Genomic DNA, 23566 nt, shown 5'->3' on the forward strand with positions numbered 1-23566 from the left:
AAAAAATAGTAAAAATTGTATATATGGTTGTGTTTTAGGACTTTGGGCAATGCTAATTTCCATCTTTAAACTTGTATTTATTTTCCATATTCTCAGGAAAAAAATAATTTTATTGGAAAATAATTTTCTTTCTTTTTTTTCTGGTTAAAATATATTTTATTTATTTATTTATTTTTTTATGAAATTTATTGTCAAATTGGTTTCCAGTGGAATGGGAAAAGATATTTGCAAATGAACTATCGGACAAAGGGCTAGTATCCAAAATCTATAAAGAACTCACCAAACTCCACACCCGAGAAACAAATAATCCAGTGAAGAAATGGGCAGATAACATGAACAGACACTTCTCTAAAGAAGACATCCGGATGGCCAACAGGCACATGAAAAGATACTCAACGTTGCTCCTCATCAGGGAAATACAAATCAAAACCACACTCAGATACCACCTCGTGCCAGTCAGAATGGCTAAAATGAACAATCAGGAGACTATAGATGCTTGAGAGGATGTGGAGAAATGGAAAATAATTTTCTAAATGCAGGGCTATCCTTAACATTCATTTGTGCAATTACAGCCTGTATTTGTTTAAAAACTTTCTCCTCCCCTAGATTATTCATTCTGTGTGTGCAGGAACCATATCTGTTTTGTCCCTTGCTGTTCCCTCACTATCTCTGACAGCTGGAAAAACATGTAGAACATAGTAGAAACTCATCAAATACTTCTTCAAAGATGTTGGAGAAATCAATACAGCTATACTATAGAATGTTGGTCATCTAAATGTTTACTATAAGCTCCAAAATATGGTAAAAGCTTTGTTTGATACTCAAGAAGTATATGACAAAGACAAGACTGATATCAAAGGAACAAATGAAAAATGCTACAAAATTGTTTAGTTTAAAATTACAGGTATGTAACCTGTTGATATTTACATAGTACCATGTTAGCATTAGTCTGTTTACCAATGTTTGGGGGCAAAAAAACTAAATGGATGCATTTTGAGGTAGATGCAAGGAATGTAATTTCCATGTAGGTCAAGAAAGCAGGCAGCCTGAATGGGCACAGCTGAGGGAGGGTCTCTGGCAGGCGGAGGGAAAAACACTTAAGAGTGAAAGCCTGAAGGACTGGCATCAAGGTGAAAGGGCCTAGAGACTGACTACCTGTTTCAGCATTTTGCATGTTTCAGGAAGTTTGTCTTATTATCCAGGAAGTTCCCGGTGCATGGGGTAGAGCAAAGTCTTATGTAACTATTATAATGACAGGATTAATGACTATGAAAGGCACAAGTAATTCTCAGGACTAAATTCTCTTAGGATTCATGGGTCTACATTTTCTTGGTTTGAGTCATTAAAGAAAAAAATATTTCTGGGGAAATTAAACAACTTCTTTCATTATTTATGTTTATTTCAAACAAATGCAATTTGACAGAATGCTTTAAAAGAGAAGCCTCATAACTACCAGACTAGTTAATAAGTTCCATAATCATCCCTATAGGAGAGTCTACAGTCCATGAATGAGAAATTGTCATTTTTACAGAGACACATGAAATTTGAAACATTAAATCACAATTTTCTAGTCTATAATCATTAATCAATTGCTTAATTAATAAATAACCTTTTAAATGGTTTGGCCTTCACTAGTTAGAATCACTTATGCAAATGGGAAATATTAATGTCAAATTAGAGTTGATGTATAAGTAGTTACGAATAATTTGATAGATTATAACAATCCTTTTGTAATATTTTGAAGCACTTTTATTGCATTAAGCAGACTATAATTGCCAGGGTATTTGCATATTACTTTAGTTACTATGTAGACTATTTTAAAAATTGAATATTTGTGTTCTCACTGTCCTTTTATTGGAATTGATGGGTGATATCTGATCTATTTGCCTTGCTTCCTAACATTCCACTGATTTTTATCACTTGGTTAGATACAAAATAAACCAAATTATTAGTATTTTTAAAACTACTTGGTATAGGAGAAGAAAATGTGCCCAATGAAGTTGTCCACTTGGAACGTGATTTTTAGGAAGAAGCAAATAAGGCTGATATAAACTGTTTGCTAGAACTTACCATGTTACTCAGCTGGTATTCAAAGGCAGTAAATGTCAAGGTGCTACTCAGAGCAATGAACTTAATAACCATATATCAGGGATGACATTAGCTCTGAAAATATCACAGATAAAATACACACTATGGCACTGTGTCTTTGCTTTTTTTAATTTGAAATGGAAGACCTACTAAAATCTATAAGCTGGGTCTATGATAGCCACTAACCTTAGAAGATTCCTCTGTATTAATCCCACTAGGTTGTTAGAGCATTTATAACTTCTTGATGAAATGAAGTTGATAGATCCATTATATTTTTGGTAAAGGACAGGATGAAATATAAATTCATTGTTAGATACCAGTATGTTTCTCAACAGTGAAAAAGCTTTCACAATTATTTCAGCTGTCAGAAAAAAATGAAGTGCTAACATTTCTTTTAATTTGTAAACTCTTCTGTAAGACAAATATAATTTAAGCTTGCACAGAAAATGATGGATGTTGAAGGGGACATTGAATCTCCTCTACTTAAACAATTTGTATCCTTATTGTACCTTCTTATTTATAATCACTTTAAAACAACTGTAATTATCTTTCTTAAGATTGATACATTACAGCTACTTTTAAAATCATTCAACCTTTGTTGCCAAGTAATTTTCTTAAAATTGGGTAATATATAAAATATGGGCTCAAGATACTCATTAGAAAAATAAAATTATTCTAATTATGGTTACTGGGTGTATAATGAAATGTTATATTGCTTCTTTGGTATTTACTGAGACTTCAGATATTTTGTGATCTGTATACAGTATGTTATTAAGTAGCTCACATCTTGAATTATACTGATAGGCTTTAATAACTTAGTGTCTTTTTTGTCTGTTTGATATATAACTTTCTGAGAATGGTGTGTAAAATCTACAAGTCCAATTGTTGACTTAATGATGTCTCTCCACAGTCTGATTAATATACTTTGATACACTTTGAGCCAACATGGTTAGGTACATAGTTGTTCATGGTAGACATGGTAGGGAATCTGTTCTATTGTTCCTTCTATTATTATATTCATGTCTAATATTTTTTTTCTAACATGATATTTTTGCTTTAAAATCTGTTTTGTCAGATGCTAAGATTTCTATTCCGTTCTTTTTGTGGCATATTAAAATTTACTATTACTTTTTTTGTTTGTGAGAGAGAGAGAGAGAGAGAGAGAGAGCATGAGCAAGTGGGGGAGGGACAGAGAGAGAGGGAGAGGGAATCTTAAACAGACTCCACACCCAGAGCCCAACGTGGGACTCCATCTCATGACTATGAGATCATGACTGGAGCTGAAATCAAGAGTCAGACACTTAGCTGATGGAGCCACCCAAGAGCCCCTGGGCGTATTAATTTAGTGTATCTTTTTTCCATCCTTTGATTCTCAGTTATTCTGTTATTAACAATCTTTTCATTTTAATTTTCTAAAGTTTATTTATTTTGAGAGACAGAGAAGGAGAGAGAGAGAGAGAGAGACAGAGAGAGAGAGAGAGAAAATATTCTAAGTAGGCTCCACACTGCCAGTACAGAGCCTGACATGGGGCTCGAATTCATGAACTGTGGGATCATGACCTGAGCCAAAATCAAGAGTAAGGTGCTTAACCTACTGAGCCACCCAGTGGCCCCTCTTAATTTTCTTTAATAAGAAAGCACTTTAGCATTCTTCCATGTCCCTCACTTTACTAGCCCCCAAACCCACCCCTCACATCATATTAATGTTCGTTCTGTATTGGCTTGGATACATTTTCCTTTGTTTCATCCTTCCTTTATTTATGTATACAACAATAAAAAACCCTCTACTTTCCATATATCTTACAACCTCTACTTAGTACATCTCTTATAATGTATCTTGAATAATTTCTCCAATTATTTGAGTGTATCCTTCAATGTGTATCTTGGTATTTATTGTAAATACTTTTAAGAATTTGTATGTCTGAGAATATTTTTATAATAATTTTAAAATCAGTGGACTATTTAGCTTCAGAGAAAATTCTAGGCTAAACGATTTTATTTCAAAACTAACATGTTATTTTCTGTTATCTTTCTGCATGCAGTATGTATTTCCTCATTTATAGGTGACTTTTCTTTTTTCTTTTTTTTTTTAAAGTTTATTTATTTTTTATTTTGAGAGACACAGAGACAGCACAATTTGGGGAGGGGCGGAAAGAGAGGGAGAGAGAGAGAGGGAATCCCAAGCAGGCTCCCCACCAACAGCACAGAACCCCATGTGGGGCTCGAACCCATGAACTGTGAGATCATGACCTAGCGAAAACCAAGAGTCGAACACTTAACTCACTGAGCCACCCAGGCTCCCGTATAGGTGACTTTTCAACTTGCAAGCTTTATGAAGGTTGCCATTTATATGATGTATCAAATTTTCTAATAATTTGTATCATATGACATTGTTTTTCTTCTTATTGTTTGGTCCTCTGTGAGCCCTTTTACTTGAGGTCACTCATCTCTCTTTAATCCTGGGAAACATTTCCATTATTTTTTTATACATATTCCCATCTTCATTTTTATTTTCCTCTCTTCTTAGACTCTTGGAATCTGGATGTCTGCACCTTTATTCTAGCCATTTTTCGTTTAGATTTTCCACTATATATGCTCTTTGTCTAGGACTACTGCTCTCTGGTAAGTTCCTAAACTGAGCTTTTAGTTTACTAATTTATTCATCATCTATGTCTGTCCTACTATTTATCTGAATTATTTTGTTCTCCATTTCAACTGCTATGTTTTTCATACTCAATATTTTTACTGAGTTTAGATTTTGTGGTGTTTTCTGTTGCTATTATCGTCCCTATCTCCCAAAGCATACTTATCATACTGTGTTTAGATTCTTGGTCCATCTGTTCCCATAATTATGTTTCTGATACACATATTGTCTCAAGACTCAGGACTTGGACCTCTTTCTCTTTCTATCTATACTTTATCTCTGGTGATCTTATGCTGTTTAATGGCTTTAAAATATAATTTTTATGGTTATGAGTTGCAAATTTGTGTATCTGTTAGGAACTTGTCCACTGACTTCCAGACTCAAATACCCACCTGCCTACTTGATAGCTCCATTTGGCTCTCTCATAAGCATCTTCAACCTAAATGTTCCAGACTAATATCCACACCCTTTCCACATACAACAACTCCTTCTGTAATCCTCACCATTTCAATTAAGATGTTTCATTCTTGGGGTGCCTGGGTAGCTCAGTTGGTTAAGCCTCTGACTTTGGCTCAGGTCATGACCTCGTAGTTTGTGGGTTAGAGCCCCACATCGGGTTCTGTGCTGACAGCTCAGAGCCTGGAGCCTGTTTCAGATTTTGTGTCTCCCTCTCTCTCTGCCCCTTTACTGCTTGCACTCTCTCTCTCAAAAATAAATAAACATAAAAAAAGTATTTAAAAAGATGTTCCATTCTTGGGGCTCCTGGCTGGCTCAGTGGATGATGGAGTGTGTGACTCTTGATTGTGGGGTTGTCATTTTGAGCCCAACTTTGGGGATAGAGAGTACTTAAAAATAAAATCTAAAAAAAGAAAAAAAGAGATGTCCCATTCTTTCAGTTGTTTAGACCAAAAATCTTTCTACTCATTGCATCATTGACTCCTTCCTTGCTTACATATCCCACCTCCAGCTGATCAGAAAGCCACCGGCGTTACATATCCAATATATCCACAGCAGGACAGTGTTACACTTCCTCCAGGGCCTTATCTATGCCTTTTCTTTTGCCTGTTTGTCAGTCTTTGTATGGGAATCTTGCCCTCTTCTACTCAACATGGTAGACAGAGGTACCCTGTTAGAATGTCAGCCAGATGGTGTCAGTCTTCTGCTCACATGTTCTGCTAGCTTGCCATCTCACTCACAGTAACAGTCAAAGACCTACCTGTGACCTATGGGCTTCCATCTGATGCCCCCTCCCCCACACTCTTGAGTCAACTCCCTGACCACTTACTCTGCTTTTCTTCTTCACTCCATTCTACCCACACTGCTCTTCTTGTTCTTGCTTAAATATGCCAGACTTCTTGCAGGAGATGATCTCAAAAATCATCTTTGCAGTGAGGCCTTCTCTTTCTTCACCCATCCTCAGTGAATTTCACAGTTAGCCGTTTTATGTCTCCTTTTCCCAATTCACTTTTTCTCCCTTACCAACCGTTGCTACCTAATATTATATATACTCATTTTAATTTTCAATTAAAGTTTCATTTACATGCAGTAAAATTCTCACCTTTTAAAGGACAGTCCTGGAATTTTGACAGATGTGTATAGTAGTGGGACCACCTACCAAAATAAAGATATAAAACAGTTCCAATGACCAAACAATTCTTCCATGTCCTTTTGTGGTTAAAATCCTTGCCAGTGCCTCCAACCCTTGGCAATCAGTGATTTGTTCTTCCTCACTATAATGTCACCTTTTCCATAATGGCATATGCATGGCATCATGCTGTCACTTTTTGATTTTGGATTCTTTCACTTGGCATAATGCACTTAAGATCCGATCATACTATTGCACGCTTCAGTGTGCCACTCCATTTTACTGCTGAGTAGTATTCCGTTGTATGGATGTACCACTGTTTGCTTACCCATTCCCCATTTGAGGGACATTTGGGTTCTTTCTAATATTTGGTGATTACATAAAAAAGCCACTGTAAACATTTACATATAAGCTTCTATGTGAGCACAGTTTTAATTACTTTTGGAAAAATATCTCTGTGTAGAATCTTTAATTATGTGGTAACGACATGCCTAACTTTGTAGGCACTCTTTCTTAAAGTGGTTATAACACTTTTCATTTCCACCAACCATGTACAAAGGTTTGGAGTTTTGGTTGCTCTGCATCTGCAGCACCAGTCAGAACTGTGGGGGGTTTTTTGGTTTGTTTTTCTGTTTCTTAGTCATTCTATTGGTATTTAGTGGCATCTCACTGTTTTACTTTGCATTTCTCTAGTCACTAATGACATTGAGCATCTCTTCATGAGCTTATCTGCCATCCTGATATCCTTCCTGATAATGTGTGCAGAGAGATTATCCATTTTCTTCTTTAGAGTTTTTCTTTTCTTATCACTGAGTTTTGAGAGTTCTATGGATACAAAATATTGATCAGAAATACGATTTGTAAGTACTATTTCCCAGTGCATAGCATGAATAAAATTATTTTTAGTATTTTTCTTATTTTTTCTTATTTATTTATTTATTTATTTATTTATTTATTTATTATATCTCTTTTTTCTTTTTTTATGCCTATATTTGTTTATTTATTTTTTAATTTACATCCAAGTTAGTTAGCATATAGTGCAACAATGATTTCAGGAGTAGATTCCAGTGATACATCCCCTATGTACAACACCCAGTGCTCATCCCAACAAGTGTCTTCCTTAATGCCCCTTACCCATGTAGCCCATCCCTCCTCCCACAATCCCTCCAGCAACCCTCTGTTTGTTCTCCATATTTACGAGTCTCTTATGTTTTGTCCCCCTCCATGTTTTTATATTATTTTTGTTTCCCTTCCCTTATGTTCGTCTGTTTTATATCTTAAATTCCTCATACGAGTGAAGTCATATGATATTTGTCTTTCTCTGACTAATTTTGCTTAGCATAATTCCCTCTAGTTCCATCTATGTAGTCAAAAATGGCTACATTTCATTCTTTCTGATTGTTGAGCAATACTCCATTGTATACATATACCACATCTTCTTTATCCATTCATCTGTCGATGGACATTTGGGCTCTTTCCATATCTTGGCTATTGTTGATAGTGCTGCTATAAACATTGGGATGCATGTGCCCCTTCAAAACAGCACACCTGTATCTCTTGGATAAATACCTAGTAGTGCAATTGCTGGGTCGTAAGGTAGTTCTATTTTTAATTTTTTGAGGAATCTCCATACTGTTTTCAGAGTGGCCACACCAGTTTGCATTCCCACCAACAATGCAAAAGGGTTCCCCTTTCTTCACATCTTTGCAAAGTCTATCATTGCCTGAGTTGTTAATTTTAGCCATTCTGACTGGAGTAAGGTGGTATCTCATTGTGGTTTTAATTTGTATTTCCCTGATGATGAGTGATGTTGAGCATTTTTTCATATGTCTGTTCACCATCTGGATGTCTTCTTTAGAAAAGTGTCCTTTCATGTCTTTTGCCCATTACTTCACTGGGTTATTTCTTTTTTGGGTGTTGAGTTTGACAAGTTCTTTATAGAATTTGGATACTAACCCTTTATCTGATATGTCATTTGAAAATATCTTCTCTCATCCCGCCAGTCGCCTTTTAGTTTTGCTGATTGTTTCCTTCACTGTGCAGAAGCTTTTTATTTTGATGAGGTCCCAATAGTTCATTTTTTGCTTTTGTTTCCCTTGCCTCTGGAGACTTATGGAGTAAGAAGTTGCTGCGGGCAAGATCAAAGAGGTTTTTGCCTGCTTTCTCCTCGAGGGTTTTGATGGCTTCCTGTCTTATGTTTAGGCCTTTCATCCATTTTGATTTTATTTTTGTGTATGGTGTAAAAAAGTGGTCCAAGTTCATTCTTCTGCATGTTGCTGTCCAGTTTCCCCAGCATCATTTGCTGAAGAGACTGTCTTTATTCCATTGGATATTCTCTCCTGCTTTGTCAAAGATTAGTTGGCTATATGTTTGGGGGTCCATTTCTGGGTTCTCTATCCTGTTCCATTGATCTGAGTGTCTGTTTTTATGCCAGTACCATACTGTTTTGAGGATTGCAGCTTTGTAATACATCTTGAAATCTGGGATTGTGATGTCTCCAGCTTCAAGATTGCTTTGGCTATTCAGGGTCTTCTCGGGTTCCATACAAATTTTAGGATTGTTTATTCTAGCTCTTTGAAGAATGCTGGTGCTATTTTGATTGAGATTGTGTTGAATGTATAGATTGCTTTGGGTAGTATTGACATTTTAACAATATTTGTTCTTCCAATCCATGAGCATGGGATATTTTTCCATTTTTTGGTGTCTTCAATTTCTTACATGAGCTTTCTATAGTTTTGAGTGTATAGATTTTTCACTTTGGTTAAGTTTATTCCTAGGTATTTTATGGGTTTTGGTACAATTGTAAATGGGATCAATTCCTTGATTTCTCTTTCTGCATTTCATTGTCGGTGTATAGAAATGCAACTGATTTCTGTGCATTGATTTTATATCCTGCAACTTTGCTGAATTCATGGATCAGTTAAAGCTGATGGAATCTTTTGGGTTTTCCACATAGAGTAACATGTCATCTGCAAAGACTGAAAGTCTGACTTCCTCCTTGCCGATTTGGATGCCTTTTATTTCTTTGTGTTGTCTGATTGCTGAGGCTTGGATTTCCAACACTATGTTGAATAACAGTGGTGAGAGTGGACATCCCTGTCATGTTTCTGACCTTAGGGGGAAAGCTCTCAGTCTTTCCCCATTGAGGATGATATTAGTGGTGGGTCTTTCATACATAGCTTTTATGATATTGAGGTATAATCCTTCTACTCCCACTTTCTTGAGGGTTTTATCAAGAAAGGATGCTGCATTTTGTCAAATGCTTTCTCCATATCTATTGAGAAGATTATGTGGTTCTTATCCTTTCTTTTTATTTATATGATGTATCACATTGGTTGATTTGCAGATATTGAACCAGCCCTGCATCCCAGGTATAAATATGTGATCACCCACCTGATCGTGGTGAATAATTCTTTTAATGTATTGTTGAGTATCTTGTTGAGAATTTTTGCATCCATGTTCATCAGAGAAATTGGTCTGTAGTTCTGCTTTTTAGTGGGGTCTTTGTCTGGTTTTGGAGTCAAGGTGATGCTGGCCTCAAATAATCAGTTTGGACGTTTTCTTTCCACTTCTATTTTTTGAGCAGCTTCAAAAGAATAGGTGTTAACTCTTCTTTAAATGTTTGGTAGAATTCCCTTGGAAAACCATCTGGTCCTGGACTCTTGTTTTTTGGGAGATATTTGATTACTTATTTGATTTCTTTACTGGTTATGGGTCTGTTCAAATTTTCTACTTCTTCCTGTTTCAGTTTTGGTAGTATATATGTTTCTAGGAATTTGTCCATTTTCTTCCAGATTGCCCAATTTATTGGTACATAATTGCTCATAATATTCTCTTACTATTGTTTGTATTTCTATGGTGTTTGTTGTGATCTCTTCTCTTTCATTCTTGATTTTATTTATTTAGGTCCTTTCCTTTTTCTTTTTGACCAAACTGGCCAGTGGTTTACCAATTTTGTTAATTCTTTCAAAGAACCAGCTCTTGGTTTCATTGATCTGTTCTACTTTTTTTTTTTATCTTGATAGCACTCATTTTTGCTCTAATCTTTATTATTTCCCATCTTCTACTGGTTTTGGGTTTCTTTGCTGTCGTTTTTCCAGCTCTACAAAGTGTAAGGTTTGGTTGTGTATCTGCCATCTTTCTTCCTTCTTTAGGAAGGCCTGGATTGCTATACTTCCCTCTTATGACCACCTTTGCTGTGTCCCAGAGGTTTTGGGCTGTAGCACTATCATTTTCATTAGCTTCCATGTATTTTTTAATTTCTTCTTTAATTTCTTGGTTAGCCCATTCATTCTTTAGTAGGATGTTCTTTAGTCTCCAAGTATTTGTTGTCTTTCCAATTTTTTTCTTGTCATTGATTTTGAGTTTCATAGCAGTATGGTCTGAAAATATGCATGGTGTTATCTCAATCTTTTTGTACCTGTTGTGCTCCTTTTAAGTCACTTTTCAATGTGTTCATTTCCTAATGATATTAGAAAGTTAATGCATTAATGTGATGGTATGGGGTATATACCTACACTAGTATAGAAACAATTATGCTGATAGATATAACAATAACAACAACAAAGAAAACCCACCTCTTTTTAGAAACTCTAATGTATTCATATTGACTATGTTTCTTGATAAAAGTCTCTGGATACTGGTTGTCTAGTAATCCTTGATTGTGAATTTATAAGCCCTAAAAAAATAGAATAGAATATGAACCTTTTGACTTAGCAATAGTCATTAGAAATGATTTTTGAGCAAACCAGATTATAATTACTAACTTGGTAATCAATTGATTATAGTTAATGGAGATTAGGGTAAGATTCCTCCAGAATCATAAACTGAAATAGAAATTTCCCTGGTATCTTTTTATTTTTATTGATACTAGTAATGCCAAACCGATGCTTTCTGGCAAAACAAAGCAATAAAACAAAAAGGAAAGGAAGAAAAGAAAAGGGAGGGAAGAGAAGGAAAAGGAAGAGAAAAAAGCCCTTTTGGAGTCTGAAAGAGGTTTTACAGTCAGTACCTATAATTGAAATAACAATCACAAATGAACCAAGGATGAGATTAAGCAGCAGGTCAGAGATGGCATTAAGATTCCAGTAACTACTTAACATATAAATCTTGCCCTGTCTGAAACACTCACATGTATCCATAACAATGACAACAAGAACCTGTAGGTAAAGTAACTTCTTTGTGATTTTACAAGACACACACACCCACTAACATAGCATATTTGCTTGTAAGCTGCCAGAAGTAGTTTTCTTTGTTTTATAACCAAAACTGGATGAATACCTTGAAATAATTTCCTCAAGGAGGATGAAAATATGTTTATATGGATTGATGTTGATGCTAGTAGTTAAAGACTGGACTCCTAAATCATCATGATATTTACACCATTTCTGTGTGACAAGGACGGCAAGGAGACTGCTCCGCAGTCTTCGAGTTTCAGTATGGGACTATATTAGGGTGTTGTCTGAAATAAATAATTATTTATTTTTCACTGGAAGGGGAAAATAGAAACTTTCTGAGAAGCCTTTTCTGGGAAGCCTAGAAATTAAAATTAAGATCCCATAGGGCAACGTAAGATAATTATTTTCCTCCAATATCCATCCCTGATTAAATTTCTAGCCCTATTAAAATGTATGAAAAACTAGCCATCTTATTAATAATTATTTCAACTTGTTCCAGTTTTGAGTTAAACTGATTATGTATAATAATTTTTCCAGTTTTAAATTAGGAGAGTAACATCATCGCTGCTACTAAAAAGCAAACGAAATTCATTGAATCTCCTTACGTACGTGAACACTTCTAAGCATATATCTTTAAAAAGGAAAGTATTCAAATATTTTCTTCAAAGTTGTTTTATTTCTGTTTACTATAAACTTTTATAGAACTTAGATAATTTGGCTATATATTCTATTATTTGATTACTCAAGAAGGATATGTTAAAGTTGATGTTTCAGTATTATTGAAACATAGCACATGTTCTTTAATAAATTAATGGACACAAACATGGCATGATTTTTAAGAGGACCTATGTATATATTTAATTTACCAATTAACTGTTACATAAAAGCATTACATAAAGTGTCATGATGTCAATGTAAATATCTCAAATCCATCTACTTATTAAATTCCTTCAGAAAGATTTTAATTATGTTAATTTATAACATCCAACATCCTTTTGAATTTATTCTAGTTCATTAATCTAAGGACATCCATATTATTAAATACAGGCATCAGCACTGCTCTTGTGGTAAAGTTATAAAGGAAGAAGCTATTGTGTACTTTCCATGGCTAAATAAAACTTATAGAGAACTGGGGATGACTTAATGTTTAGAGGTACATGTGGATAAATACAGTTTCTCTTATGCTTTGCATTATTTTTCACTCAAGGCTAGGGGAATTGCAGCCATCTGATTGAGATTCATTTGCAATACACTGTAACAAGGGAAATAGAAAGTTTATTTGAAATGACCTTTCATTCCACAGTTTAATTTACTGTTGTTCACATTTGTATGTCTTCTCTAGCTCATGACATGTCCCTCCAGGTCTTAAAGTAGGATCCCCGGGGAAAAGCAAAGTCAAAGAAGATAGATGTCAATGTTCATATTTGCAAATGGGTTAAATTCCCCCAGGGAGAAATGAAGATATACCAATCTTCAATAGTCCAGAGTGGGGTGCCAACATTATAGGGTATCAAGCATAGTTACACTATACTTTGAAAGCTAATAGCCACTGTAGAATTCTATTCACTGTAAGGATAAACTTTCTCCTGTAATATAACATAATGTAACATAACAGCATCACAGAGCATAGCATGCCAATCTATGATCCAAGTAACAGCCAAAGGAACTAAAATATATATACCTATGTATATATATATCTGACTACTTATTATATATATATATTTCCTAGATATACAAAATAATTCAACATTCCTAAAAATTTCAAATAGCTCCTAGTTTACAGCAGTTATTTTATTTTTTTCTTAATTTTATTTTTTAAAATTATATAAAAATTAGTTAGCATATAGTGCAACAATGATTTCATGAGTAGATTCCTTAGTGCCCCTTCCCATTTAGCCCATCCTCCCTCCCACAACCCCTCCTGTAACCCTCTGTTCTCCATATTTAAGAGTCTCTTATGTTTTGTCCCCCTCCCTGTTTTTATATTATTTTTGGTTCCCTTCCCTTATGTTCATCTGTTTTGTCTCTAAAAGTCCTTATATGAGTGAAGTCATATGATACTTGTCTTTCTCTGACTAATTTCACTTAGCATAATGCCCTTCAGTTCCATCCATGTAGTTGCAAATGGCAAGATTTCATTCTTTTTGATTGTCCGGTAATACTCCATTGTATGTATATACCACATCTTCTTTATCCATTCGTCCCTCGATGGACATTTGGGTTCTTTCCATACTTTGGCTATTGTTGATCGTTACAGCAGTTATTGTAAATATTACATTTAAGTCTGATTGAAAAGTATAATTTTTGATTTCCCAATGCTTTCAAATACGAAGCATTGGCTAAGCCTGCCAGGTAATTAAAAAGAATACAAATGTAGTGTTTTCATTGTGCACAATGGGAACTTAAAAATCATTATATAATAATGATAAATTCTAACTAGATAATTCATATAAATTAGAGTTTTTGATCAACAAATTTTGGGGGTAAAGTGGGTATAGACTATCTCTTTATTATCGTTTATTCAAAATAAAAGTGTAGTGAAGGAATTATATTATTTTTTAATTCATTCAAGTGTATATATTGATGTCCATGACTGGCAAGTAGTCTGTTAGGAGCTTGATATTATATTATGGTCAACAAATAATTAAAAATTGTAGTTTCTGTTTTCAGTGGAGTTTAGAGTGTAATGCAGTTTATTTACATTCCATAATTAGTGGTCTCTGTGTGTGTGTATTGTTTCCCTTCCTTTTATATAGAACAACCCCCCCCCCACCATATTATCACACTAAAGAGTATACTTTTTTATTCCTCTTTCCTCATTTCTAAAGGATTTCAGAAAAGTGATGAGGGACCAATTTAGGGTGACCAACTTCACTGCAAAAGACAAATAGTCACCTGTTTCCATCCTGTGACAAGAGGAAGCACTGTATCTGTTGCATGGGTGGCAGAACCTTTAAAGGGGCATTTCTCTACTGATTTACTTACTATAGCCTAGGATCCAAACACAGTTTGGATATTTGACTGAGTATTACTAGCTCAGAAAAGTTAATTGTATCTTGCAGAAAGAAACTCAGATCATCATAGATCATTAATTATTTCTATGAAAAACGTTAATATAAAAATAATAACAATAGGGGTGGCTGGGGGGCTCAGTCGATTAAGCGTCCGACATCAGCTCCGGTCATGATCTCATGGTTCTTGAGTTAGAGCCCTAACTGGGACTCTGTGCTGACCTCTCAGAGCCTGAAACCTGCTTCAGATTCACTGTCTCCCTCTCTCTCTGCCCCTCCCCTACGCATGCTCTCTCTCTCTCTCTCTCTCTCTCTCTCACTCTCTTGTCTCTCAAAATGTTAAAGAAAAAAAAATTAAAAATACAATAACAATAGATACCTTTTTTACTCAATCTCTACTTGCCTAATTTGCTAGATTAAACAAAACTTTCACTTCCTTGAGATGTAAAACAGAGTATCTCAGTATACTGACTTAAGTCTGCAGAACAGTATGTAGGTATGGCTCCTAGACCTCCTCTCTAAGACTCTCATTCTAGAACCACCTGGTGACCAGTGTGCTGATAAGAGTCAGTTTGTTCCCAAACTGATTTGTGCTGGTTAGATTTCATAATTATAAAATTTCATTAAGTATTATGTAAGTAATAAAAAGGAGTTATTTTTATAAAAATCAAGGAAAATTTATTGGAAACATTGGATAATGCAAATAGCTAAAAAAAATGATTAGAGGTATATGAGACATATGTGAAAGAATAGGAAATGAGTGTTAAATTCCAGACAGATTCTGCACTAAGCTTTTTTCTTACGTGGCTCCCCATTAAAGGAAGCCAAACTTGAATTCATAGGTGATGAATTATGGTTTTATTTTATGCTGGAAAAATAACACCAATAAACAATCAGAAATCACATATGAAAAAGGCCTTGGTCCTATGTCAAAAATTTGGCTAATGAATGTGAATTTATTTAAGGTAAAATAATGTGTTTAGGAAATGTAGGTATATAGGTTTTAAATTATCACTGCTTTTACCACAGTTTCAAATATATATATATATATATATATATATATATATATATATATATATTTGAAAAATATATAATCATTGAGAGTTTCAAATAAAATTGTTTCAATGAGACAGTCTGAACTAATTTGAATGGTAAAAGCAGTGAATACTTGGATTAGAAATGCTAAGTGGCTACGGTGAATAAATACTCCTGTTTTAGAATTCCACCTTTATGGCTTTATGAGTTATTTGAATCAAAAGGAATTTTCTGTGTCCAAAGAAGAGCTTAAAACAAAACAAAGTAAATGAAGAAATATGCCATCAAGAAAATGAATTTTCTACATTTCCATCTCAAGAAAGGAAGTCTTGGTAGGTAATTTTAGGGGTGCCTGGGCTGCTCAGTTGGTTAAGCACCTAACTCTTGATTTGAGCTTATATCATGATCTCACAGTTTGTGGGATTTAGCCTATGTTGGGCTTTGCACTGACAGCAAGGAGCCTGCTTGGGATTGTCTTCTTCCCTTTCTCTCTGCCCTCCCCAGCTTGTGCGCTCTCTCTTTCTCAAAACAAATAAATGTCATAAAAAGAAGATAATTAAAAAAAAATCTTCTAGAAAACTGACAATATGAAAGAAAGGTTTTTAGAGTTTGGAAATAGAGTCATCCGAGGAAGGAATATGTTTGTGGTGCCTGCTGCTATACAATATTGGAGAACCTAAGGAAAGTAATACAAAATTATAAATTCTAAATTATATATGAAAATGAATATTTATTTTGAATAGGAAAAGGAATCAGTACATATATATTTTCAAAGTTGACAAATATCACAAGCATTATATCATACAGAGAAAGAACATTTAGTAACTATTTGACACTCCTCCACATTACCATTTCCCCTTGCATTTGTATGCAATGCTATTTATATTTCTTTCCTTTTTTTATTGCTATTTATAGTTTCAAATAATAATTAAAAAGTATTTTCTAGGGGACAATGGAAAGAATGTCTTGCTTCTTGTCTGATTGATCAAAATTTGATCTTTAGGAAGATTTCTTTAAGTTTCATCATTTGTTATTGGTAATGCCATGTAAAATTTTTAGAACTGTCAACATTTGGAAAACTTGTATCAAATTGTTTTCATATAAGAACTCTGAGATTCAGAACCATTTTGCTGTATCAATAACAGTTTTGCAGGTCTCTTAGCGTCAGACAAAGATGGATCTGAAATGTTGGGATCTGGAAAAATATGTGACTGCTCATATAGTCACACAGTTGTGCTTGCTGTTTGCAGCACTGTCACAAATGTTTGCTTTAGAATTGTAGGAATTCAGATGAATTCTATTTTCTACAATTCCCATCCAACAACAACAAAATAAGGATATGTTTATAATTGCTTAAAATTGGCCTTTTTGGGTGCTTGTTTTGACAACACATTGTACTAAAAATTAGAACGATATGGAGAGGATTAGCATGGTCCCTGTGCAAAGATGACACACAAATCTGTGAAGTGTTCCATCTTTTTATCACTAGGTGATATATGGAATTACTGAATCACTATATTGTACACCTGAAATTAATATAACACTGTATGTTAACTATACTGGAATTAAAATCTTAAGAAGCCAAAAATAAAAAATAAAAAATAAAAATAAAATCGGCCTTTGGAAGTGTACCGGGCATTAGATTGCCCTGATACTCAAGCTTCATTAGATTCAATCACTGAAACCTAGCTCTCAAAGTCAATCATTTACAGATAGTGAGGGAAGGAAGTAGGTTCAGATGAAGAGCATCCAAAGAAACCTCATGTTTTACCAATGAAATATTAACTCATGCTGTTTGCCCAAGGTTGATGGCAATGACTACGACTTTCTTACATTCTGTAGACGAAGCACAATTATTTACTGATTGTTTCATTTGATGACAATTATAATTCTCCTTAAAGTCACACAGTGCTTTTTTGATTTTTGTGGGATTTATGCATATCATCTCATCTGGTTTTGCTTTGTTGCTACATCCTTTTCAGGGATGTGGAGTAATGCGGTGAAGTGACCCACCTAAAGTCCTGTGTTTTTTAAAGCAGGGTTTCAAACCAAAACTTTGCAACACAATAAATCCAGTGTTTGCTCTAGGCCATACTGAGTCCTTTTCTGTACAATATTAATGACATCATGACATTTAAACGCATTCTTAAGTGTTCTGGCATATTAGGCAAGTTAATGTTACCTGATGTCACAAGTAACCTCAACTCTCCATAATTACAATAAATGCGTATTTCCTACTCCAGTGTTTTAAAGTACAATGTGAATATTTTTAATAGGATGGCTTTCAGGGGTGGCTCTGTTGCAAACATTTCCAGAAGGACCCAGGCTCCTTCTGCCTTGTGGTGCTGTCACCTTCCATCTACAGTCTCTGATCGTGCTGCAGAATGGGAAGACAACATGACGTATTAATCCTCATGACATGTGTAGCTGCTGTCACATGACACAATATTAGTAATGTGGCTGCAACTACGTGAGTGAAACAGGGAAATACATTCCCTGGCTTGACAGCAACTTCCCATCCAGAGAATAAACAAAGAAAAAAATGGTTTATTAAAAAAATAGTTATTGTAGTCAAGTTTTTGAATAGGTAAATGCTATGAGAAAAGGAAGAGACAAAATTATACTTTATTTTCTTCTTGGCCATCACTCTAAAACTCTACTTTTTAAGCTTACAACATGAAGAAAGATTCTCAGAATGTAAGAATAAAGAGATATTCAAAGGACAGATTAAAAAATATAATTCTTTATATTTTTCCATAACTAGTGAATACATTTGTGGTTCGAAACCTGAGATATAAATTATGAGTTCTACTATAATGGGTATTCTATTTTTTTAGAGACTTTTTACAAAAATGTTTATTTATTATTAAGAGAGAGGGATAGAGAGGGAGTAGGGGAGGGGCCAAGAGAGAGGAAGACCGAATCCCAAGCAGCCACCATGCTGTTAGTGCAGAGCCAGATGCAGGGCTCAAACTCATGCACCATGAGATCATGACCTGAGCTGAAACCGAGTCAGATGCTTCACCGACTGAGCCACCCAGGCACCCCTGTAATGGCTATTCTAACTTTAAGTCATGCCTTTGTAGAAACATACTTTTTCTTTCATTTTATTCCAGGTTTTTTGTTTGTTCATTTTACATTTTGGGGGCACGTGATATGTCAGAATCCCCTGTAGGCATTGAATCTCTTTCAAGGAACTCGCAATTTAGTAGGAAATAAGCCACACACATAGATGCAAATACAATGTGCACAATGAGCTACCCCATGAAAGAGATATACACAGAATACTTTGGAAGTCTGGGCAGGGGCACGTGAAGGGTGAAGGGGAGTTGACAAACTTTGGTGATGATGAGACAGGCTTGGCCATTTTAATCAAGGGCATTTTCAAGTACTAACAAATAGGAAAACATAAGTTTGCTGACATGGTAACAAGCTACTTTTCTCCATTTTCTTGAGAAATAATTGACATTTGTTACTGTACAAATTAAACATACAACATGGTGGTCTGACTTATATATACAGTGAAATGGCTACCCCAAGAGGTTCAGCTAGCACCCGTTTTTCCCATACAGATGTAATAAAAAGAAAAGAGAATAAAGGAAAAAGTATTCTTCTTGTGATGAGAATGCTTGGAATTCACTCTCTTGACAACTTTCCTATATATCATACAGTAGTATTAACTACAGTCATCACATTGTACATTACATCTCTGGCACTTAATTATCTTGTAACTAGAAGTTTGTACCTTTTAAGCCCCTTCCTCTACTTCCCCCTCCCCCTGCTCAGCCTCTGGTAAGAAGTCTGATCTCTTTTCCTATGAAGGTTTTGGTTTTTTAGATTTCACAAAAAACTATTTCTTGATAAAACAAATCACTAGTAATTCTTCATTTGTAAAAGTCCATCTTCCTGGAGAAAAAGATTTAGATGATATGTAGAATAGAAAGTAGGGGGAAAAACATCTTGGGTTGATAAATGTAGAAATTATGTTTGTATCACAAAGATCTTAAAGATCGGTTTACTAGTTTTGTGAACTATTATCACCTTCTCATTGTCTAATATGTGGAAATATTTCAAAATTTTAAAAAGTCAGTATTTAAGATGATGGACAATTAGCGTGGCAAAACCTAAAATTTGACTGTTCTTTCTTGTCCCTTGCAAGTGTCATTAGAGTTTCTAAGATTGTGGCATCAGTATTCAGGTTTATCACCTGTGCCTCATAAAAAACAAACAAGAATACTTAGGAATAGTTTGGTAGATGGTAGTATTCTATCAGAGTAAAACAAAATGAGAAAGATCCAGGATAAAGGATTAAGTGTGCTGAAACTCCTTGGTTGACTTCTTAACAAGGTTTTTTGTTCTCAGTAGGGTTAATGAATTAATCATATAAAGAAAACTACACATTAAGCTGCACATAAATGAGCTTGGCCAAATGCAAAGCCATCTACTTCTGGCACCTGCCTTATTTCTGACCTCTTTTCCATGTCCTGCTGTGCTAGACTCGCTGAACTGCACAGGCTCCCAGGCTCAGCCCGTGCTGTTTCCTTCCTCTTGTCTGCGTTCAAGTTGTTCCCAGTCTGGAAAAACCCTCCCTTACCCTCTGCTTCCTTTGCATCTTGAACTCCCTCTCAAGAGCCTGATCACACATTGTTTTCTGCCCCTGATTCGACTTCCCCCCTGCTCATTAATTAAACAAATAATTGCTGAGCACCTGCTAGACTTCAAGAGGTGTGTAAGGTGCCAAGGGTCCAATTGCTAATAAGACAGGTGTGTTCTGCTTCCCGGAACGTGGGATCTTGCGGGGGATACTCCTGGTGGCCCACACCACCGTGAACTCACTCTTTCCAGGCATTCTTCTGAGGGATTTGCCATAAATTCGCTGGTTTAATCCTCACAGCAACCCCATGAAGTGGGCACCATTCTCTTTTGCATATAATGCATGAGGAAACAACAACATTGCAAGCTGCTACCTGGCCACTGTCAGACCCAGGTAGGCCTACCCCTTAAGGAACCCTGGGTCTCTTCATTTCCCAGGGACTTGTTTCACATTTGCTGAATGTCAGGTCCCTTGGATTCTTCTGCTCTTGACCCCTGACACGACGTCAAGCTTCTCATTTTGCTTATAGTGAACCTAGTGAGTGCGCAGCTCCAGCCACCCTGTCCCTGTAGCCACTCATGCAGGGCTCTCACCACATCACTCTTCCTGTCACACTGTTCTTCACGTATGGGCCCCCTGTCTTCCTGTAACACTATAGAAACAAGACAGGGAGTTTTTTTCAATATTTATTTATTTTTGAGGGAGAGAGTGAGAGAGCGTGTGTGAGCGGGGAAGGAACAGAGAGAGAGGGAGAGAAAGAGAATCCCAAGCAGCCTCCACACAGATATGGGGCTTGAACTCAGAAACCGAGAGATCATGACCTGAGCCGAAATCAGATGCTTAATGACTGAGCCACCCAGGCACCCGGCAGTGATTTTTAATGAGCTCTTCAACAAGTATTTATGGAGGCTGGAGTACTGAAGGCTGGACATCATTCTAGGTGTCAGAGATATAGTGGTGAAAAGACAAACAAGTCTTACTTTGTAGAATATGTCCTGGGAGGAAGATTAAAACCAAACCCTTTTGTACCTCATTGCTCCAGGTGAAGTTGTCAATACTGAGTCAAAAACAGAAGTTCTCCAGATTGGACCTAGAATAGTAATAAAAACTAACATTTCTTCTGTGTTTATAATGAGCCTGTCTTTCTTCCAAGACATGTATATTTATTCGTTAAATAATCCCTCAAGGTAGGGAACATTGTCATTCCATTTTTAAAGATCAGGGAACTGAGGTTCAGAGTGGTTTGAAGCCATGTGGCTAGTAGGAAGGTAGGACTTCAGATTCTCTCTCAGACATTGTGCCCAGATCCTGTGTGCCTGGCAAATATCTTTGAAAGCAACAAGAGGAGAGAAGAGGTGAGCTGTGTTGAAGAGAGGGGCCAGAATGATCCCCCTTACACAGAGAAGGGGAGATAGCTTTGCAGGCAGACAAGACCTGCCCCCTTCTCTCTGGGGGTGCCCTGGGAAGTTGATAGCAGCTCAGAAAGAAAGTGTGCTGAAGGAGACTGAACTTTGCACAGCTTTTTAGCATTGACTAAAATTCTCATTTGCCCCCCATTGCACAGAGACAGAAAGCCATCAGACTAAAAGGGTCCTCATGACCTTGAAACCATGCAGTTGCCAGCTATGAACACGGAGGCTTAAGTTATGGACCATCCCCATTTCAAGTCACCAATGGGCTTCAGTATGATCCTTCCATGGGGAGAAAGTCCTAAAAATGTTTGTACTTAAATTTCCTACCAGCCCAATAAAATAAAGCCCAGAATAAGATTCACCTTCATTAAAGGAAATAAAGACATGGACATATCTTACACGTTTGAGTTTATGGTTTGAGATTCATAACTTCTACACAACAAGTATTGATGAAGTGCAGATCAGGATCAAGGGCTGTGCTACACGCAGGATGCACAGCAGTAAATAATAAGGTCTGACTTAGTGAAGTCTACAGTTAAGTGGACAAAAATGGTATTGAATAAACAAATACAAAATTTAAAAAATACAAATTTTGGTAAGTTTTATGAGAATCTAGGACACTATTAAAGGGGATAACATGATACATTGGGCTTAGATTAGGGACAGCATTTCCAGAGGATGAACATCAGTTACTCAAGCATGGGGTGGGGAAGAAAGATTCTGAGCACAGAGAATAGTACAAGCAAAGAGTAAGAAACACCCAAATGACTGAAAGGGAGCCAGATGCCTGAGCTTAGCAAGGGAGAAGGAAAGTACCATGCGAGTTAGAGCTGAAGACACAGGAAGTAGCCAGAAACTAAAGAACCTTGTTAAAGATTTATAGTTTAACCTTATCTGAAATGGTAAAGTACTGAGGGCTTTATAAAATGGAAGGAACACATTTAGATTTAATTTTTAAGAAATATCATTAGGGCACCTGGGTGGCTCTGTTGGTTAAGCGTATGACTCTTGATTTAGGCTCAGGTTATAATCCCAGGGTTCTGGGATTGGGCCTTGTGTCTGGCTCCACTCTGAGTGTGGAGCCTTCTTGGGATTATCTCTCTCCCTCTCCGTCTGTCTCTCACTCCACTCGCTCTCTCTTTCTCTCTCTCAAAAAAAAAATCATTGGAATAGAGAGTGGAAATGGTGAGACCAATCGAGAAATCATTTCCATAGTGGCAGAAAGAGATACAGGCGGTGTGCCCTGGTGGTAATAGAAAGAGAACTGGGTACCCTAGACATTGATTTTGGAGTAAAACTGATAGGATTAAGGGAAGTAGGAGGTAGACAAGGTGATGGAAAAGAAAGTGTCAAAGAGATCCCCAGATATATAATGTAGACAACTGGGACAATGGAAATGACATTTACCGAGGTAGAATAAAAACAGGTTTAAGGAAAAACCAAGAATTCAGAGGTGGACATGCTAGTTTTAAAAATATGCGTGCAATGCAAGAAGGCATTTATCATGCTGACTATCTGGGTAATTCTGATATGTTAAGGTAAAACCTACAATTAACTTATATACATTACATAGATCTTTTGCTCTTTGTCTAAAGTAGGAGGAATTTGAAGGCCAACCTCATGCCTGCTGATTCTATCTTGTGGTATTGATATAAGCAACTGGAATGAATACATGTCAAATCCACAAAGCTTCTGAAAAGTCCTAGAAAGAAAGATCTGCATCTGCAGAGTCATGTGTACATGAGTCAGCAGCATTTTATTTTAAATTCTTTTTAATATTTATTTATTTTTGAGAGACAGAGTGAGACAAAGTGAGACGGGGGGAGGGGCAGAGAGAGAGGGAGACACAGGATCAGAAGCAGGCTCCAGGCTCTGAGCTGTCAGCACAGAGCCCGATGCGGGGCTCAAACCCACAGACTGTGAGATCATGACCTGAGCTGAAGTAGGACGCTCCACTGACTGAGCCACCCAGGCACGCCATCCTTTTTTTTTTTTTTTTTTTTTTTATAAGTCAGCAGTA

At 36.1% G+C, this 23566-nt stretch overlaps 1 non-coding gene across 1 annotated transcript; it reads left to right on the top strand.

The window, feature by feature from the left end:
- The first annotated feature begins 16917 nt into the window (after positions 1-16917).
- Positions 16918-17021, top strand: LOC113604731 (U6 spliceosomal RNA). Its single transcript, XR_003426753.1, has one exon. It is a non-coding gene; the product is annotated as a U6 spliceosomal RNA (small nuclear RNA).
- The last annotated feature ends 6545 nt before the right edge of the window (positions 17022-23566 follow it).

Source organism: Acinonyx jubatus, chromosome B1 (assembly GCF_027475565.1).
Source record: "Acinonyx jubatus isolate Ajub_Pintada_27869175 chromosome B1, VMU_Ajub_asm_v1.0, whole genome shotgun sequence".
NCBI classification, from domain to species: Eukaryota; Metazoa; Chordata; class Mammalia; order Carnivora; family Felidae; genus Acinonyx; species Acinonyx jubatus.